This window comes from Xenopus laevis, chromosome 2S (genome assembly GCF_017654675.1).
Source record: "Xenopus laevis strain J_2021 chromosome 2S, Xenopus_laevis_v10.1, whole genome shotgun sequence".
Taxonomy (NCBI): Eukaryota; Metazoa; Chordata; class Amphibia; order Anura; family Pipidae; genus Xenopus; species Xenopus laevis.
Genome location: NC_054374.1, coordinates 95493370 through 95516162, shown reverse-complemented (window position 1 = coordinate 95516162; position 22793 = coordinate 95493370). Strand labels below are relative to the sequence as shown.

The 22793-nt window shown below is 38.5% G+C and overlaps 1 protein-coding gene and 1 long non-coding RNA gene across 6 annotated transcripts in view; one reads left to right on the top strand and one right to left on the bottom strand.

The window, feature by feature from the left end:
• msi2.S (musashi RNA binding protein 2 S homeolog) overlaps nt 1-22793 on the top strand; it is a 435916-nt gene that overhangs the window by 313476 nt on the left and 99647 nt on the right.
• On the bottom strand, nt 10355-16975 carry LOC121400639. Its single transcript, XR_005965871.1, has 2 exons — nt 16675-16975; nt 10355-11204 (listed from the first exon to the last, which is right to left on the bottom strand). It is a non-coding gene; the product is annotated as an uncharacterized LOC121400639 (long non-coding RNA).

Sequence of the window (22793 nt, the reverse complement as noted above, 5' to 3'; positions counted from 1 at the left end):
TAGCTCGCGAGCAACATGTTGCTCTCCAACCCCTTGGATGTTGCTCCCGGTGGCCTCAAAGCAGGTGCTTATTTTTGAATTCCCGGCTTGGAGGTGAGTTTTATTGCCTTAAAAGCAGGTGTACTGCCAAACAGAGCCTCAATGTAGGTTGACAATCCACATAGGGGCTACTAAATGGCCAATCACAGCCTTTATTTGGCACCCCAAGAACATTTTTCATGCTAGTGTTGCTCCCCAACTCCTTTTACTTCTGAATGTTGCTCACGGGTTCTAAAGGTTGGGGATCCCTGCATTAAAGGGTCTGATTTTAAATTTTTAAAGGACAAGTAATGTCAAAAAATTAAATAATTATATTTCAAATACATATAAAATAATGTTAATTTTTGGTGGACTCTTGAAGAACCCATATACCCCCATTGTTCCCTGAACTACCACTCTTGTCACTTGATTACCGGTTCCCGCCCCTTGTTCTGTGATTATAAAAGGGGAGGCAGGCCAGTAGCACGTGACCTGAAAGTGTGGGTGTTAGCATGGGGTGCCCGCAGCACAACACTGCAACTGCGTTGTAGTGTAAAACTTTAGATGATAGCGCATATTGCAGTAACTTCACTAAAGTAGACCATATGTATGTACAATTGTGCACACCCTTGCCTTCATTAAGGGTAATGATAGTTGTTTGTGCAGCCCACTGTAATGAGTAGTCAATGCCATACCCACCCAGCATCTCCCCAGCCTAGACACTTATTGTATCAAAACAAACTTCTCTGCTATACTGGCATACTTCAAGCTGTGCTCATCCTCAAACGTACCCTGCCATCCAGCTACCCAGGTAAACAAAAGGGCTTTTTATTGTCTGTTTGTTGAAAGATGGAGATGCTGTTTTAAAAACCTCCACGTGATGGTGAAGGATCAAAAGTACATCAACAAAATGTACATCAACAAAATATTTTAGCTGATTTTCCTCATTTTAATTCATCCATTTTCCTTTCTAAATAACTGAGCAGCATTTCTTGCTTATTTAAAGAGTGTAGTTATGTATGTATTGTATATTGGCCTTGCACAGTATGTGTTCACACAGTATAAATTCAATAATGGAGCTTTTAGAGCGGATAAGATCAAAGCAATCTTCTTAGTATATGCTGGAGGCCTGACTCAATATTTGACTTGCTAATTCTTTCCTAGGGTGCGGAAATAATATTGTTCATTTTGTTCTTACCATTACGTACAACAGGAATTAAAAAAAAAAGACAAAGTATCCTGCATAAGCAACGATCATTTGCTTAAATGCCCATTGTGTGTCAGTTTAATAGTTTGAAAAGTCCTATTTAAACATGTGCTTTTAATAACGGTAATTGTTTGAGCTCACTTTTACATACAGTATATTGACTTCTATGTTAAAAGTAAAGCAAGCCTAAAAATCTAGACAGAATTAATTTGTTAACCCATATATCTGATTAAGTTAACTTAATAGCTCCAAAGGAATTTGCAGCACTCCCAGTAATAATGTAAAACCGCCTTTATTTTTCACATATGGCACAGCCGCAATGTTTCGGACCTAGCTGTCCTTCAAGCTGACAAAGGACCAGCTACGTCCGAAACGTTGCTGCTGCAAATTCCTTTGGAGCCAGAAAGTAAAGCATGTGAAGGTGAACACATGATGATGTGTGTACCCCTTTAAAAGAATAGTAACTATTGAGGAGCTGGGCCAACAAGAAATACTGCGCTAAGTTAACTTAATATACGACAAGTAGATATCTCTATAAATACATTTTGAGATGCCATGTTATTATTATTAACAAATATTTCTGTAGCATTAACATATTCTGCAGTACAATAAAAGCACATGTGCCTTATACATACAAATAACATACAATTCACTGATATACTGTAGGAGCCAAAATGGAGCTTAGACTGGAGCATTATTATTTTATTACCGGTATGGGATCCGTCATCCAGAAACTTATTATTCAGATATTCAGCTATCTCCCATAGACTCCATTTTAATCAGATTATTCTGATTTTTATTGATTATGATTAATATACAGGAATGGGATCCATTATCAGTAAACCCGTTATCCAGAAAGCTGTGAATTATGGAAAGGATGTCTCCCATTGACTCTATTTTATCCAAATAATCAAAATTTTAATAGTACCTTGTACTTGATCCAAACTAAAATATAAATAATCCTTACTGAAAGCAAAACCAGCCTATTGGGTTTATTTAATGTTTACATGAATTTCTAGTAAGTTATGAAGATCCAAATTACAGAAAGATCCGTTATCCATAAAACCCCAGGCCTGAGCATTCTGGTAACAGTTCTCATGAAGATCCAAATTACAGAGAGATCTATTATCTGTAAAACTCCAGGTCCTGAGCATTCTGTACAACAGGTCCCATACTTGTATAAATAATCCTTACTGAAAGCAAAACCAGCCTATTGGGTTTATTTAATGTTTACATGAATTTCTAGTAAGTTATGAAGATCCAAATTACAGAAAGATCAGTTATCCATAAAACCCCAGGCCTGAGCATTCTGGTAACAGTTCTCATAGCTGTATTATTATTATTATTATTTTTAAAACACCAACATATCTTAAGCACTGTGCAATAAATGGGTGTATACAATAAACATACATGTTACATACCGATAATCAATACAAGAGGTAAGGAGGACCCTTACCAAAATATTCCCTTAGAACTTTTATATTTGCTAAATTGCTCTTTGCATACTGCAGGCACTGGTTTGCAAATAATGCACACTAGCAGTTGGAATGCCACCAGCTTTTAGAATATTTTAAAAATCTGAAATTGCTCTTTCCTTGTTAAGAACTTTCCCATAATGGGATGCAGTATATGACCTGGAGTAGCTACCACTAGGCGTTTAGTTCTAACAATGACCTGGCATCCAGGAACCCTGTATCTGATGAGCAGTACCCGGAGACACATGGTAGCACAGGTGCAATGTAAGTGGAGCATTCACCATGTGTTTGATCTCATTGGGAAGGGGCTGGATCTGTAAGGAGGCACACATGTAGGTTATCACATGGCATGTGACTGTGGCTCTTTTATATGATAAATCCTGCAGTAGCCCTATCTGATATACAAGATGCATATTGCTAGGTTCTTCTTAAGCTCTTGTTTGTGGAAGTGGGGTGGTTTTAATAAGCACAACACAAAGTGCAGTATTTTCCTAATGGACAGGTGTCTTCTTCCCTTTGATATCCCAGAGGCCAATTCATTTTCGTCTGTGTGCATCTAAATAAAAAAAAGCTGTCCAGCCTTTCTGATGTAACACATGCCATTTTATTCCTGATATTGTTTTAATGTTAATGTCACAGAGTTGTGTCTGCTGGACATTTTGTCTCCCTTCATCTTTTATGTTTTTGCTCCTTTTCTTTTTTAATTGTTTTCCACCTCCTTTGGAAGATTGACATTTTCAGGCTTTTATCTTTCGGCTGGTTACAATTCAAAGTGCGGCTTCGCAGACACCTGTGGAATATAATAACTTGTTCTCCTGGTGGAGTTAGAGCTGTCTTTGTGTTACTGGCGACTGACCAAGCGAGAGATTGAAGTGGCAAGAAGAGATAAAAGCTTTTGAAACTGATGAATGTGTCGGCACATTAAATGGGATGGGGAGGGGCCAAGTCTCAGCCAAAATACACAAATGCATTAAACTGCTGAAAGTTTGGAGGAAATCGAGTTAAGGGCTGGGGTGATGTCTGTCACAGAGAAGGACACAATTAAAGGGACTACTGTCAGCATACATATATTTTGGTAGCAACATTTTTGCTTTTGCTTCGCAACAAAAACATATTATTTGGCTGGAAAACGGGGGGTACTGTTGTGATTCTCATATACTTTTCTCTTATTACACTAAGGAATTCTGGGAAATATTATTCAGTTGCAGATACCTAACATGATTTATAATGAATTATTGGATGTATGCTGCAGACTGCACTGATTTCTGTGTAGTCTGAGCTATGAATACAAACTCATTAATGATCAGACTTGCACCATGACCACATTTAAAGGAGAAATACATTTCAAAAAAGCATAGCACTAGATATGCTGCTCATAATGTTTTGGGATTCAGTACCAGCCGAAGACAATAGTCTTTTGCCAGTAAAGACCTGTGCCCCTTTCCCCTAGTAGCTCCCCATATACTTTCTGCTGATTCACTGCACATGCTCTGTGCTGCTGTCACTTACTGAGCTTAGGGACCTACTCACAACATATATGCAGAATATTATAAAATAATCACAATGTAAGTCTGCTTGATAATCAGTTCAGATTCACATTACATGACCGCAAAGAAACCAGTGCATCCTGCATCAGAATTGATTAATAATCAGCACTGCAGAATCAGCTTCCATTGCAGATGTAACCTTACTTGAAGATTACATAGTTACATAGTTAAGTTGGGTTGAAAAAAGACCAAAGTCCATCAAGTTTAACCCCTATAAATGAAACCCAGTGTCCATACATACACTGATCCTTCATACACTTACATAAACTATTAAATGGTTTCCAATGACCCCAATGCTTCACATTACAGTTGTAGAGATGCTGAACCTATGGGCTGATACAGTAAGTTCAGTATAAATAAAAAAACATTTCTATCCATATTAATTTTTAGGTTGTATTACTTCTTTTAAAAAGAAGGCTTTTGGCTAGCTTTCATGGCCACAACATGATAGGGGGTAAATATAAACATCTCAAACATATTTTTTCATAAAACCCCCCTTAATAAAGCAAGGCTATTGAGCACTAACTGAGACAAAATCAGCTGTTTTGCAATCATTTCAAGCTACTCCAGGAATTTTTAGATTTTATTTCATGCAACTATATAGAGCAAAGACTGGAAGATTATTACCCTAATGACCCAAGGATAGATTACATCTCTATTCCTTTATTTGTTTAACCCACCTGGCTAATAGTTCAGGTTCTTTATTTCTTTTATATAATCATTAAGCCCCATTCACCCCAACCTCTCAGTGTACTCTGCCTGTTTTTGAAAATGTTGTTTTTGCAATGCAAGACATGCAGTGTAAAGCCTTCTGAAAACAGATTTACATGCCTCATGCTACACACATAACACTGCCTTAATACCAAAAATGAGATCTTAACTCTGACATAAGGTGTTATGGGCAGAGACATGCACATCACTCCTTTATATCCCTGTGGTCAACTATGTATCCAGAACCACTGGTTTAATAGCAGAGATTAGTGATGTGCGGGCCGAACCGATACCCGCGGGTTCGGGTCGACCTCGCAGTGCTCCTTGCCGGCATCTGACTTTCGGGTTACGGTTTTATAGTCTCGCGCCTGCTTGCCCCGCCCCTTTTGTGACATCATCGGCGGGGCAGTCAGCGCGGGTCTATAAAAGGACCCCCGGAAGCGGGTGCGGGCGGGCGCAGGTTGGAGCAGGGCGGGATAGGGACGGGTGCGGGTCAGGGAAACCCTGACCCGCACATCACTAGCACAGATACAGCCTATAAGTTCAGATCCATATATCCAAGGTTCTTTATTTCTTTTATATAATCATGAAGGCCCACTCGCCCCAACCTAGATATATGGCTCTGAACTCATAGGCTGGCTATAAAATCATTGGTACTGGATGCATAGTAAGAGTTAAAATCTCATATTTGGTATGTGTGTAGCATGAGGCATGTAAATTCCTTCTGTTTTCACAAAGCTTCACACTGCATGTCTTGCATTGCGAAGGGCTTTTTGACTCCTTTTAGCCCGTCTCATCCTAACCAGGGTGGTTTATCTGCTGCAATGCAGACATGAACACTTGTTAAAATTGTTTTAATTATTCATTATATGGTATTATTTACCTTTATATATCATCAACATATTCTACAGCACTTTGCAGAGATTAGACTAATACCATATGTGAAGTTTTTATGCTGCACTTTTAAAAATCCCCTCAGCAGCATCTCCAGTGCATAAATACAAGCAGTTTTGGCCAGGTGTCATTGTTTAACTTTCCCATACTATATTGCGAATTTCAGTCACTTCTCCTTCCCCATGATGCATTGCACCATTATGTTGGCATAATTACATAAACTTAATGACTCACCACCACTAATAATGAGGGTACATGCTCCACATAATGATGCAGGGACATATTCTAGCCAGAATTGCTTGTGCTTTGTGGAAAAGCAGCATATTGGTAGCTACTATTGCACTTTTCAGCCATTTCCAAAAAGTCGCCATTTCCAAAAAGTCCTGTGTTGTTTGGCGTTTTTTTACTCCCATTGGGAAGTACTTTCCATTTGGCTGATCCAATGACTTTCAATGCGAATACTTATGGACGTAATTAAGCTGCTGAGGGAGTTTCTAAAACCGCCACACATTGCATTAGCCTTATAAGTCATTCACAGTCCCAACCCCAGTGCACCTTACAATCCCAACACTCACACATAATACTAATCTTAGTTTCATCAGGGTACCATACAACTGCCTTTATATATTTGGAGTTGAACTCACAAATTAATTCTTTGTTTTTATATTATCTTATACAACCCTCAGAATATAGAAGATATCTTGCCTTGTCAGTATTTGGAGACTGTGCCCATCATATTGTCCTTTCAATAACCTTCACTCAGCAGGCGCCCAGATTTTTGCCATGGGGGGTATGCAGGCAGGGAATTTGATACAGAACACAAACAACCATTCCATAATGGCAGCACACTGCTGATTTGGCTGTTTTTAGATTCCTTATCTGCAAGATGTCTTTGAGGCTATGAATTGAACAGAGATATTCATCTGTTTCTGTGTGTGTTTTCCAAAGAACGCAAAGGAGGATCCCAAAGTGCTTACTTTCTTTCAACTAAAGCTTCACTTAAAAGGCTTTCTCTGGAAAAATGGCAAGTGGAAATGGAAACATCTGCCATTTTGTTTTGAATAACAGTATGACCTTATATATTTTTTATACTAAATATTTAGAACCTACAATGAAAAATATGGCTTTGATGTGCCTAGTAACTTTAAATACACTAGAAACAAATGGGTATGGTCAATAGCTATATGGTTATTAAAAGTGTGGTTACTTTTATTAACTTTATTAACTGTCTCAGGTTATGCAGGATTTACCTAGATGGAGGTGATGCTTCCAGATGATCAGGACAGTCTACATTAGGGAGTATATTGGTAGGGTCCTGTATATCCAAAATAGCAGATAGGAATTTGGGAGCTAGGATAGGCAGAGGTCTGAATAGAAAGAATCGGTTCAAAAGAATCATAAGAATAAAAGTGTCTGATAAATTAACTGTTTCTGATGTCACGGACCCTGAAACTGTCCCATGTAAGATAGGAGTGGTTCTGAGTGCTTTGGCGCTATGTTTTGAGGCTACTTAAAAAGGCAGTGCTAAGACTGTACCATTACCCTTAGGAAACTAGAATAGTTAATGATGGGTAACAATTAAGAAATGCTTTTAAATGTGGTAAAAATATTGCTTTTCTTTTTCTCTGACAAATAACAGTATGGTGACACTTTTCAGTAGTCTTTCTTTCAGAACTACATTTTTCTGCAGACACAACATTGTCGAATAATTCTTGTGCACATTTAAATTGTCTACCTGTTCAGGGCCTTAAGATGCCCAGCGGCTTAGCATAACAGTAAATATGCTTTCAAATTGTTCAGTGTTGAGAAATAAATCGGAAATGAAAGAACCCAGGTGCATAAACAGCGGTAAGGAAAGCTAAAACCCTTTAGTAAGGGCATTGCAAATCATTTACTTGGGGCTGTGTGAGCAGATTTTCATTCATCTGAGCAAGAGAAGAAGCTGCTGCTGTGTGTGATCATCTCATCTTGGTTTAATGCTCACTGTTGGTAGGGGGTTATTTGTGCAGATTCAGTCCATTGGCATTTACTGTGTGACATTGCCATTTTGCTGTGGTGTGTGTTTGCTTACTATGCTGTTTGTCTGACGCGTGGCTTGCTCTTGTCAAGGCTGGTTATTGAAGACGGTGCTAGAGTTGCAGTTGAAGCCCATCTTTGCTAAATGGATGCAGAGAGCGTTGCTGGCTGACGGGCCAGAAAAGGGTTAAGCTGAATAAACAATGCAAGATGTTTTTACTCTGGAACAGAAGGACTAATTCCATAGAAAGCAGCATCTTACATCTTCACGTTTGTGCAAACAGATCTGAATCCCTTATCCACCGTATCTGTTGAATTATTATAATTATATTGTAGTTTATTTTTCCTTTTAAAAAGGTCCATTCATTCATTGAGGTTTATGCAATACCATTACACTCTAAAATATAACAGTCACAGAAAATAGTCAGAGAGAGTCCTGCTTGAGTGGAAGGATCATCTTCAGGCATAGGGCTTAAAGGAAAAATAAAGCTCAACAAGAATTAGTCTCTATCAGCCCAAGGCCACCACAGCCCTTTAGCAGTAAATATCTGAGCTTTCAATAATGCTCATGCTCTGGGCTATAGAGTATATACAATGAAAAATATAAAAAATACAAGGCTGATTAGTAATTCAAAATCCCATTATATGGCAGCATATAAACCAGTGCATTTTGCATCATTTAATAATGTAAGCTCTTTGGGACTTTACCTTTTGTATTGGTTATTTCTTGCAAGTCTGTATGTTCAATGTATGCACTCATTTATTGTACAGCACTGGGGAATATGTTGGCACTTTTTTAATGATGATAATAATAATGACCCTTCAGCTTCTGTGTTAGCGGGACTCTCCAACCCCAGATCCCAGACTAGTTACATACAAACTGTACTTATCTTTACTGCCCTGGCCACTGTGGCCTGTAATAGTGATGCTTAAAGGGATACTGTCATGGAAAACATGTTTTTTTCATAACGCACCAGTTTATAGTACTGCTCCAGCAGACTTCTGCACTGAAATCCATTTCTACCAGGCAGCTGTTATCTTGTGTTAGGGAGCTGTTATCTGGTTACCTTCTCATTGTTCTTTTGTTTGGCTGCTGATGGGGGAGGAGGGAGGGGGTGATATCTCTCCAACTTGCAGTACAGCAGTAAAGAGTGATTGAAGTTTATCAGAGCACAAGTCACATGACTTGGGGCAGCTGGGAAATCGACAATATGTCTAGCCCTATGTCAGATTTCAAAATTGAATATAAAAAAACCTGTTTGCTCTTTTGAGAAATAGATTCAGTGCAGAATTCTGCTGGAGCAGCACTATTAACTGATTCATTTTGAAAAAATGTTTTTTTCCCATGACTGTATGCCTTTAATGATAAATTATATCAATAAGATAAGAATATAGAAAATAACAGTAAAAGTGGCAACTCTTTTAGTGTGTGATTTTGCCATGACCTATGTTAGTGACCCTCTACATAAGGGAGCAGCATGTTGATGCTTGAAGATGACACAAGTGCTTGTTGTTCAGGTATTTATCTTTAAATTTTTCTTTAATGCCACCATATTGCAAATGTGATTTGAATGAAATACTTTTGATTTTTAAGCCACCGTCTGAAGGGGAAAATATCCATTAATCACAAGAAGGGTGTCTTTATTATTGCATCTGCCATCTGCAAAGTAGCCAGACTGTGTCATGTTGATGTCCTTGAATAGGTGGCTGTTTTGAAAGTCTGGAGTATTTGAAAGGAGCATTTGAAAGTCTGCAGAGCTGGATACTGTCAGATAGGACAATTAGAATATTTTAGTAGCAAGGAAGACTCCTACGTTGGAGGAAATTGTGGCTATATTTGCAAAAAATGTAACAAAGTTATATGAATGTCTTTAATCAGGCATTGGAGTTTACATAAATAGGAGGAAATAATGATTTGCCCAATGGAAGTATTTAGAGGAAATTGAAAACTGCAATGTATAAAACATAAACATTTCATATATATTTCTCAACAAATACATCTTTATACTCCAATACAGTAAAACTGATACATTTATCATGTGCACAGAGACCTGCACACCCACACAAGCTTGCTTACATATTTAATTATAATTTTATTTGGAGTGTTACTAAAATTTTATCCTAAAATGTTTTCATCATTACAAATAGTATACTTCTCTAGGTTGAGTGTTATGAGAATTGAGCATGAGAGCGAGGCCCATTATGCAGCTCTCACTTTTCAGCTGAAGTCAATAAGGCATTTAATCGGAAAAGCAGCTCAAGCCAAAAAAAAAAAACCTTTCACAGCTATTACAGGGCCAGGTGTTTCTACCACCAATGTAATTGTATTTTCTTCTTAGAAAGCTGTGATGGAGTTTTGCCTTCAAGCCTGCCCTGGCTTCTTTGTACTTTCCAGAAATCTGTAAGGCATCTGAGCGATGTATAAAGCCTTTAGCAGGCTATTGCCACAACAGACACAAGAGGTTTTTAGCTTGTGAATTTCTACATGGTCTACATGGGGTGGGGGGTAGGGTTTTTTTTTTGGCTAAATGGTTGAATTCTCCTTTACAGCACAGTTATTTTCATGTGTATAGGGGCAGTATAGCCCCTGTTTAACTTGAGTTCTGTGAATAGCTTCTCTGTTTGCCGGTAATATACTTATCTGACAAATCCATTTTTTTTTGTGATTAAAACAATAGCCAAAAAGTATGTGTAGCACAGCTGTGGGTGGGCCTGAGAAGTGCACCTTAAGATGGCCACTGTGATGTAAACTGTCTCAGTCCCGCCTCTGCTCGCTGGCACCAAATCTGCTTGTCCTGATTGGCTCAAACCCAACCCTGGACGGTCCTATCCCAGGGTGGTGCCGATGGTGGATCTTCATGTCACTTGCCCACTCTTGTGTGACTTGCTACGTCTCTTTTGGCACCAGGCATTCCTCTGCCCTGATTGGTCCACTGAGCCTGCTCAGTGTTTGGCTCTCAATTTTCCAGTCAGTCCTCTCCAGCGGCAGTAAAAATTTAGTCAGCATGGAACTCAGGCTGCAGCATGGACTAGGCCCCAATGCCTTTTTCCTATCATGTCGTCACTGCAGCGGCTGTTACACCTTTTTTTCCCTCTCAGTTCAATTAACAGTTCATCAAGCCCTCAAATATAGAGCACACGTGAGTGGGCCTGAGATGTGTGGAAATAGTGTAACTTGCTTCCAGTGTATCTTGGGCACCCTGAAGCTATGGGCAACTCCCTGAAACTCCTAGCAGTGTGTAGTGGCCCCTTTAAACAACTTACCCGAAGATGGATCCTGGGTGTTTCCTGGTGCACAGATTACTCAACTTGGAAATAACAGCAGTCCAGGGGTTGCTGTAAATTAAAAATTATTTATTGGACAGTGCAGTAATCTTGATCACGGCTTTCTGGCAATAGCATCTTCAAAGAAATTCAGTGCAAATAGTGGAAATCCTTCAGACTTGGTATACTTAGTAGTAGTAACTCAGATCAATCCCTCTCAGGGGTAGTACAGCCTGTCTTGGTGTTGTTCCCCAGCACTCATTGGCACTTTCCCTGCCCCTGAGCTCACCCACTCGTGTCCCTGTCTGCTTGATTACCACAAGAGTGCTAACCCCAACTACTCTCCTTATTGGAGCCAGAAATGTGCTCACTAAATACCTGCCTCTAACTCCCAGGCCAATTATTACATTAACTTCTGAGACTAAATAAAACTGTCCCTACTTTGGGGCTTGTCATCTGATCAGACCCACTCCTGTACCCTTCTCCCTACAAGGTGGGATCCAGGGATAGAGCCCTGAGCACATGGGTGTTCTCCTGTTTAAACTTTTAAATTCTGCCACCTACTGGGCAAACCTTGAACTACAATGGACACAGGAAGAGAGGCATAGCTGATTGGGGAATCAAAGGACCACTTAGGTATCCAAATACAAGCCCTATTCATTGCATTTAGGTTGAACAAGAGGATATGCCACCTATTTAAATATATATTTGTTTCATTAGAAGCATGAGGTCACATCATACTTTATGTACACAACATTATTTCTCTACATACATATGTACATGTAACCTTAGCTGTGACAGTTAACTAGAGGTAGATATGAGTTGTAACTCTAGTAGCGGTATACCCTACCTGCTCATAAGCCAATTTAGATGAAGTTGTGTAAAATGGTGAATAGTATCTTTCTTGTCTATATCTGTATATGTATGACAGTTCTCAGTGATGATGAATTAGTGGTTTACTTGTAGATATTACTCTGGCTGTGCCTAGTGGCGATAGGGAACTGCAGCCTGGATGGAATGGCACTTGATCCTGTAAAATTATGTACCTTAAAGGGTTTGTTCACCTTCAAATTAACTTTTAGTATGATGTAGAGAGTGATATTCTAATACAATTTGCAATTGGTTTTCTTTTTTTATTATTCGTGGTTTTGTAGCTTTTTATTCAGCAGCTCTCCAGTTTGTAGTTTCAGCAATCTGGTTGCTAGGGTCCAAATTAGCCTAGCAACCATGCACTGATTTGAATAAGAGACTGGGATATGAATAGGAGAGGACCTGAATAGAAAGAAGAGTTATTAAACTTAGCAATAACAATAAATGTATAGCTTTACAGATCATTTGTTTTTAGATGGGGTCAGTGGCCCCCATTTGAAAGCTGAAAAGAACCCAAAGAAAAAGGCAAATAAAAAAAACTATAAAAAAATAAACAATAAAGACCAGTTGAAAAGTTGCTTAGAATTGGCCATTCTATAACATACTAAAAGTTAATTCAAAGGTGAAACCCTTTAATGGCATCCAGTACCTAGTCATAGTTGAAGACCATATTTCTGTAGAACACTCTGGTTGAAATGAAGAATGGGCAATGGTGGACCGAGCCATCATTTACTCTTGTTAAAAGCACTACTGTATATTAGTATATGTATATCAGTTGTATGGAGGTTTCATCAATAAAATAATGTAAAAAATTGGTGCATAACTTAAAATCTGTATTATGTGAATCAGAAATGATTCATGCAGTTTAGTCACAAGCTTAGATTCTAGTGACAGTGGTACACAGGAATTAAAGAAAAAGAAATAACATGGTTTATGGAATATAGCTCATAGTACAAGTTGATCCAGGGACTAATCCGATTAGAATTTTTTTCCCCCTCTGAGGCAAATTGGAGAGGCTTCAGATGGCGTTTTCTTTGCCTTCCTCTGGATCAACTGGCAGTAAGGCAGGTTAAAAAAAAGTTGGATGGACGTGTGTCTTTTTTTAACCTAACTTACTATGTTACCATGCATATAGATACAGAGAGCTGAGAGCTGAGCTTCCTGTTAAAAACACAGCTGTTTAAATGCTTTCACACATTTTGCTTCATTATACCCACTAAGCATACAAGAAGATTATAAGTGAACCAGGACACCTACCAATCTTAAAGCCTTTTTTTAACTTACTTCTTGTAAGTATGATCACCTGCTAAACTCACTAGGAAATTGGATTGTGGGCTCTTGCGGAACTACAGCTAGACACCACGGGTGCAATTTCTACTTTTCAATACCCTTTGTTTATAGGGGATTGTATTCCACAGAATGCATATGTATTAAGGTGGCATGCAACAAAAAATTTGGGTGTGAATTTAGCACAACTTTTAGAGTATATGTGGACATTTTACTCATTTGTACTATGCTATATTATTTGTCTGTTTCTTTCTCCCTCAATGGTTTTTACCTTTGAGGTATACAGCAATCCTAAATTACAACCAGCTAGGGGAATTTATCACTTAGTAGACATCTATAAATATGTGCCACCAGGATTTTTTTCCCAGGCTTTAGTGAACTACCTTGTACAAGGATATAGTTACCATGATGGTGCATAGGTTTGAACTGAGCAATCTTGACATCCATGGTTACTGAATTAATTCCTCTCAGGTCGCAAGCAATAAGAAAAATTAGGATTTCTGGTATCCAATGTCACTTGCTTTTAGGAGGCTGAAAGAATTGACTAGTTCTGTAGCAGAAGGCAAATATGCTGTTAATGTCCTATTGGGAGAGTCTGGCTCGAGAAGCTTAGTATAAACAAAGCCCTTTAATTTACACTTTCTGAGGAAAGACAAGTCATACACAGTGAGACATTCAGTCTCTGACAAGACATCGGAGATTTGTAAAGTTGTTTGTTTGGCACTTGCACTAAGTGCCACAAGAGGTTTTCGAGATATTGCTGCCTTTTGAGGCAGATAGCACACCGTCAAGTGCAGCCGTTCCTTGTGAGAACCCAAGGCTGTAAAGATCTGTCACTTCCATCTGTCAACTGGAAAACCTAGCTGGAGTTTGGCAATTCTGAATTAAACACTCAAATGAAGACAAAATAAAAGCAATTACCAAAGAAACAGTTATTTTAGGTCTGATATTCCTGATAATATACATTTTCATATGACTTGCTGTCTTGTTTGTGTAAATTTTTGCAATTGAATTGAACCCTGTTTCAAGGCAAACAAACAGAAAGTGACATATACAGTATATCTACACATACAGTATGTACATTTCCTCATAATCCAAGCTTTTTGTGACTGTGCTATAGTCCCAAATTTTACACTGTTTGTCTTTCCATGACATTTAATCACATGACAACAGTCTATGAAGAATAAATATGTTGCATAATGCATATCTTATATTTCTGGAATTGCTACAGATGAAAGCTGTACTTATTACAGGTAACACTGGTTATAATGGTATTCCTGTGGTCCAAGTCCAAAGTGTATGAGAATTCAGCTGCTGGATCTAAGAATAACTTGCTTTGCTTATGATAGGGATATGAAAACATTATGAAAAAAAAATCTCCTTTGCTTTTTGATTCTGCTGGCAATAAACTTGTTATGTTTTGGGTAGCCGAGGATGAGGTTTTTTTTCCCACTATTTGGTCTCTTAGCATTTCATCTGTTAGATTCCCAAACTCACAGGTAACAACCAGCTCTCTCAAAGCTGCTACAAATTGTTCTGTGGATTCGCCATTACGTTGTCCATGTTGGCGGAATTTTTATACTCTCCTCATCCTCGGCTACCCAAAACATAACAAAACTACAACAAAGTTTACCCCATTAGGCCGTTGAACATTAAACTGGTTAGCACGTTTATCTGAGTAGTTGTCTGTTTGAAAGCTTCTATTGGTCTTCATTAGGGTTTTTATTTTAAGAATATTAGTTAATATACTGACTGTAGTGAATTGAATACCAAAGAGGGTTGGAGTGTAATGTCTCTAGAATAGGGGATCCACAGTGCAGCCACAACAGGGTACTTGTATTAAGTCCATAAATAGTTAAAAGTCATTCAAAGCAAAACACAGTACTTGTTAGGTAGGTTCATTAACCAGTCCCTCTTGTAAGGGCATACAAATTACTAGAAATTATTCCTATATCATAGGGGGCACTATCACTACTTCTATTGCTAATAATGCCAGTAGGTGGTGACATTTTAAATCTAATTGGCCTAATGCCTAATGGTATAATGGTAGATAATTAACTTATGATTCTGGTACATCCAATTTTAGAACAGCTGTGTACCAGTTTTGCTTTTTTCCTTGCTAATTTAGTTCTGTTTTTTAATTTAGCTGTCTTCTCCTCATCTTAAATCTGTTCTGCTGAGAGACCCTGAATCTCACAGCTAGTCCCTCTGCGTACCATAGATTTGTAAGACAGGGCTCATTCATGGTAGATTTTTCGACAGATAAAGCTGTGGTTGTGGTTCACTGCAGTGTGACTGACATTTTGTCTTGTAAGTAATAGAGCCGGAGTTACAGAGCTGTGGTTTACTAGTTAGTGCTTTAAGCTTCCTTTGGCTTTGAGATTTTGATTGACAGTATAATGACTTTGTTGGTTCTCTATGCTATTACTGGTACTCGTTACACATTAAAATTGTTGCACTGTACTATATCTGTGATATTTTTAAATATATTGGGGCAGGGTCTGCAGATTGTGGCCTCTGACCTGCTGCTGACATTTCCTGACGGCTACAGAACACAGGTAGGGTTGCCACCTTTTCTGGAAAAAAATACCGGCCTACCTATATATTTATCTTTTTTCCCAATTAATAACATTGGGATCAACCATCATTTTTACCAGCCAGGCTGATAATATACTGGCCAGGTAGCAACCCTAAACACAGGATGATCAGTTTCAGACTATGGGAACCTTAATATTAGTAATGTCTTATTTCATTCCTCTGGACTAGGTAGCTTGTAGACTCTTTCACATATTCGCAGTGATTTAGTGAACATAGGGATCTTACAAAATAATATTATTTTTCTTTGTATAATAAACTATTAACAAACCATAAATACATTCACTTTTCTGTATAGCAGTCCCTATGCAATAGTGCAGTGTTAAACACTCCTATTTAACCCATAATGATTGTTGGTCTAGTTATTCACATTAAAGTCTATGCTCAGACTATATAATTTATTTCAGGACAACTTATTTTGGCATACATACCCTTCTTCCCTTTTCTGTCTAGGCCAAGGGTTGGATTTAGCAGTCGGAAGCAGAGGCAATGGGGGGCACCCATTCCTTGAGTGCTAAAAATCCTAGTATAAGTTTCTATATATATTATATCAATATTAACATAAATTATATCAATATTAATAATATTATAATAATATACCTCAACCCACTTACTAGGGTTTCTGGTTCTTTTGAGCAAGCAGACAATGAATCCACACCAATGAGCGTATAGTAAAGTGATGTATTGTAAAATAAATCAATTGATTGTTCTACATAAATGATTACACTAAGACTAAACAAAAATTACAATATTTACAGTTACACATTACACAAGTCTACATTGTTGTTACCAAAAAGGCAGGGGAATAGAGTTCGGCTTCATCTCTGCCTTCCCCTCTGGTCTTCATTCCTCACATGTCTTGTCCCAGGCTCCTCTGGCTTCTCCAGCTCTCTAGCTGCCTCCTCTCAGCTGCCCAGCTCCCTCTCTGCTGCCCAGCTTCCCCTCACATTTGTCCAGTGTTCCTTTATCCTGGGTTCTCACCTGCCCCCACAGAAACCCTCCCAATTGCTAAGATGCTGTGATAAACCCCCAACTTGCCTACATCCTGTTGAGCAAGTTTTCTCACATACACAATCAGTTTTATGGTCCCCACAGCAAACATAGACCTTAGTAGTCACAGGAAAACCTTTGTTATGATAATCAGGGCTTCATGTAAGTTCCCTGAACAACCGCTTTCATATTAAATAACAAAATCAAGATGGCAATTTCTTACACTAGGATTGGCTTTGAATAGGCCCCAATGAACTTATTTACAAACATATACAGTATTTCTAGGGGACTCAGCGTTTCATATTAAAATTAAAATATTGACATTTTCATGTCATGGCACAAGTTGACTGGTTTGCAACACTCAATTCCCATGATCCGCAATTCTGGCATACTTTTGTCGTCCACAGGGAGTGTAATTTCCTGTGACTGACAAAACACTCAATTGCCATAATCCTCTACATGAAAAGCTGTATTGGCAGATACACTTGAAGGTTTAAAGATGTGTATGGAGGCCCTTTTAGTAAGATAATACTGTGTAAGTTGTATAAGGGTTGGGGCAGACCGGCAGATTTGGGGAGATTTAGCTGCCTGGCAACTAATCGCCTCTTCTGCGGGACGACAATCTCCCTGAACTGCCTTCCGCCTGCTGGAATGAAGAATCGCCTGCGCTAATGCACTCGCTGGGCTTCGATTTCCGAAGTCGCCCGAAGTTGCCTCACGAGAAAACTTCAGACGACTTCAGAAATCGAAGCGCCGCGAGTGCATTAGCGCAGGCGATTCTTCATTTGAGCAGGCGGAAGGCAGTTTGGGGAGATTGTCGCCCCGCAGAAGAGGCGATTAGTTGCCAGGCGACTAACCCCCCCCCGAATCTGCCCGTCTGCCCCAACCCTAAAGTAATCCACTGAGGCCCCTAAGAGTGCATATAGGCTAAGTACATTTACTGTATAATCTAAAATGTAAGCATATTTATTGATGTACAGATTTTCCCAGCCATAGGTTCATATGATCATTAGCTGACTCCTGCTCCCCTCTTTCTGTAATGAGGAGATTAGCAATGGAAGCACAGTATGTCACACAATTATTTTGCATGCTATTTCAGATTCTGGATTTTTCTCCGTTGACATGTGTCGTCTGTTTATAAATGTTTTGTGTCTGGTTTCGTATGCTGTGAAAATCCTAAATGACGCTTGTCTCTGTGATATCAGCAATCGCCTGTTATGTGGTTGCAGAAGCTAATTACTGGGTTTCTGACAGCGCAAATCCAAATTGCATTTTCTTTTTAATTGTTGAGGCAACCAGAAGAGATTGTATTATTATCCTAAACGTGTGGAATGAAAGGATTGGAGAAGTGGGACAGAGGTCTTTGTGATATTAAGAATCTTGTTTTCCAAAATTTCTCGATGAATGGATACACTGCCCTGAAAATAGCATTGTAGGAATTAGTTATCATGGTGATTGTTCAGTCGGAGACCCACAGGCCAAATGGGGGCCTAAACTCCACAGACCTCCTTATATTTTTTTTATTTTAATAATAATTAAGGCCATCATTCATTTACATCAAATCCCATCTACTTGTACTGTCATAAAATTAAATGTATAAAATTAAATGTAGTACAAAACGTTTATTGTAAAAAACAACAAGCCTACCTATATATAGTATACATGTGAAAAATCTGAACCCTTAATCGACTCCTGTAAAATGCTCAAGGTCCCCATGATTTGACCGTTATAGTCCTATAAAGCACATGACCAGAATTAATGTAAGTTTTTTTTTATCCAAAGACCCCAAAGACTTTTCTATTAATAAGACATACAACTGATACATTTCAGATCTGTCTATATTTCTGCCTTGCGTTCATATTAGGGCAAAATATATATTTCTCCATTGGCAGATGAAAGGTGTTTCAAATTTGTTAACATTACAGATATCTAGAACAATTTGAAAGGGTAGTTTAAGAGTGAGATATGTTTTCTATAGTCATAGGCCACATAGTGATTTTTTATATCCCTCTTTTAATCAGCAGAAGGTGCTTTACCTCTTGAAGCACAACAAAATGCCAGTTACTTAAAATCAGGGGACATAAAATTGAGGTTTCACTGTATTCCCAAATGAGCCTGGCAGTTGTTTCTGATGTTTCACTGGTGTGCTCAGGAGAGTGGGGCACAGATACAGCCTGCACGTGAACATTTTCACTTAAAATGTCTGGGAAAAGATTTCTTTCCCCTAAAACACCATTCTTCTTTCTTGCATAGACTAGGCTGATCCTGCTAGCAACACACAGTATACTGACATTTTTTCCAGACTTCTTTTCTCTCATTACTTTGCATAATTTTTCATGATTCTAGTGATCTGGTTATGTTTGAGGCTTTTGGCAGAAGGTTCAGTCGACTAAATAGCCCCTTTGCTACAAAATGTTGCATTCTTTGGAGCTCCATTTGTGTGTTACATCTTCGGAAGACGCATTGTATCTAGGCCCGGCTGAAGAATTTCTTTCCCTTTCCCTCCTCTAGATAAATCCAAACTTCACTCATATCGTTCCACTTTGTTCTTTTGCTCTGTCTCTTCCTTCCCACATTACTGTCAAATGATTTCAACCAAACAGTAACAACATGACAAATATTGTGAAATACGGAGGTGTTCTGAGAAATGTATCAAAGGATATATTTCGCACGTCAGGATGTGTGAGACGTCAGTAAAATGGTTTTGTGCTTTCTTTCTCTCTTTTATTACCTCTGGGTTTTATACCAGAGCAATAGAAAGCAAAGGGTAGGTGTGTTTGTTTTAAATCATCGCATTACAGTGAGTTAACCTCCGCTCCCTAAATGAAGATTGTATAAACCTGAGATTTCTTTTGATGCGGTTGCTTGGTAACAGGCAGCGGGTATCCATAAGACAATGAATAGACTGTCACTGATAGGGGTATTAGGAAAAGAATGGTTTAGACACACTATACTATACAGTGTGTTTTTCATTTTGTGCAATAATCAGACAGTGTTGCTTATACCATTATAAAAGCTCAACTTATATCAGTACGGGTATGGGGTCTGTTATCCGGAATGCTTGGTACCTGGGCATATCCGGATAAGGAGTTTTTCCGTAATTTCAGAGCATTTGTCCGATGAGTTACTGATTATTTGATTGGATTTCTGCATTTTGGAATGGTGTTTCTGGATCTAGTAAGATTAAAAGCCTGATGCCATTTTTTGTAGTGTGTTGGCTACTGGGATGTCACATAAGGTGTAGTTGTTAGTGAAATGTCCCGATTTTCTCTTTGATCTCCTGCACTGAACCAGATACAAAGTTTCTTCAACCTAACTGGCTTTTGGCAGAGAGCCCAGAGTATGTGGCAGGTGCACTCAGATAAATTTGTTACAATTTAAGATAAGCAAACATACAATTGTAACTATTTAAGATAAGCAGGTCTCTTGGGGAAACTGTGACTTGCAGCTTAAAGGGTAATTCACCTTTATTAGCAAAACTGTTATAATACATAAAACCTGACCCTAAAACCCCCCCAATAACCTGTCAAATTTTGTAAAATGGGCATGCTAATTAGGGGGTGTGGCCATAAAATGGGCATGGCCAAAAAATGTTCGCCACACCGCGAGCGGCAATTCTTTTTGTCCCTCTTTCTATTTTCAAATTATTGGGATGTATGGAACAATGAAATTGTGAAAGGGAAAGAAGTGTCCAATGTTCTGTTCCTCTCGCTTGCTGCCTCCTGCATGAGGGGTTGAAACAGTGAACCCACAGTAATTATGTGAGAAGATAAGAATAGAAAAGCACATCCATAATGATAGGGAGGTACTTGGATATTCATCTAGGAGGATATCTACAAATATAAAAATAGTCCCAAGATTAAATCCACAAGGGAAAAATTATTTGCTTGAATCCTCTGATGATAAATGCATACCCACTAGTGATGTGCAGGTCAACAAAAAGATGACCAGCATCTGACCTTAACCCACCTGTTCAGCACCAGCATCTGACAATAACCTGGCGAACACTGGTATTTATACACCTACACCCGACTAGCCCCTCTCTGATGTCAGGAAAGGGTGCTGGTGTGAAACTCTAAAAGACCACCACTGCAGACACAGTTAAGTCATGGGTGGGATGGGCATATGGTGAAGTTCAGTCTGGACCTGCCTACTGCCTATGAAGATTGTGCACAAGTAAACCCGAACCCACCTGACCATCGGGTCCCTCAGGCTTTAGACCGGCCCACACATCACTAATACCCACAAATATTCACTTAGGGGCACATTTACTAAGCTCGAGTGAAGGATTAGAATGAAAAATACTTCAAATTTCGAAGTTTTTTTTGGCTACTTCGACCATCGAATTGGCTACTTCGACCTTCGACTACGACTTCGAATCGAACGATTCGAACTAAAAATTGTTGGACTATTCGATAGTCGAAGTACTGTCTCTTTAAAAAAAAACTTCGACTACCTACTTCGCCACCTAAAATCTACCGAGCACCAATGTTAGCCTATGGGGACCTTCCCCATAGGCTTTCCTAGCAATTTCTGATCGATGAAAAATCGCTCGATCGATGGATTAAAATCCTTCGAAGGATTTAATCGTTCGATTGAACGATTTTTCCTTTGCTCGATCGATTGAATTAAATTTGGTGAATCCTTCTACTTCGATATTCGAAGTCGAAGGATTTTACTTCGATGGTCGAATATCGAGGGTTAATTAACCCTTGATATTCGACTAATAGTAAATGTGCCCCTTAGTATTAGCTTGTTAAAGGAAAACCTTTATAATATTTACACAAGTTCAGTTGTGTATACATAACATAGAGTAAGAATGGCACGCATCTATTTAGGGTGGTATTACTAGAAGCACAGTCATTTAACGACACTTTTAAACCTCTAAGTACATTTTTAAGAAACGTGTACTATACTGAAACTGTGTATCAGTCAGTGTTGTACAGGGCCATCTATTCTTCCTAGGGTTTCAGTTATAAACTAGTTTCAGTATCAACATAAGCTGCATCCTTACACTTTCTTTTTCTTAGTTATTTATGCAGGAATAAACATTTGCATGCATTCATATTGATAATAGTGTTATTATCAGTAAAGAAAGGTAAAGTTACTGCTGTGTACTTCCATTGTGGCACTTGTGTATTGCGACTACGTTTCTATTGCAGAATTTAGGAGCTTCAGAAATCTTAAAGCATCTTAGTACAGTGACATTGTCCATATATATTTGTATCTTTATTAGAATGTTTTATGGCATTGTAATATAAATACAACACTACTTGCCATCCGTAGCATTTGATTTGTGTAGTATGCTTTAGTTTTTAGGCTTTTCACTGGGACTTTTGTAGCAAAAGTCTTTTTTTCATTCATCTAAATGAAAGAATACAATGGAATGCAGATCAGTGTTATTCTGTGCTGCTCTGTCTTTTGATGGGGCATATTATTTCTAAAGACACTTTGAATAGGGATGACTTGTTAATGATCACTAGTCAGTAATTGCCTTGTTATAAGGTGACATTCAGACCCAAATTATGGTGAACTGGGATAAGAAAATGTTCTCAATGTCAGGGATTTATTTCATGGTCCTTTTCATTCTTGTATAATAGCAGGTACAAAGAATATTCCCTGCTTCCCAGCTAACCAGCCAAAAAAGGCAGAGTAACATGAAAATGTTATTTTAACTAATCCAGTTCTGGAAATAAGCCCACACTTGCTGTGTCTACAAGACTTACACTATTTCGATGGAGGAAAAGCTGATTTCCACCATCTCCTTGGAGTCCACAGAGTCAGCGATAATCCATTATCTAGTGAGAGATGAATTAATCCATAAATTAAAACACAAATTCCTCCCTCTGCCTGGAATTAAAATCGCTCCGTGTTTTATTGGTTTCTGAAAATATTATTTTAACAATTTTAAATTCAAAT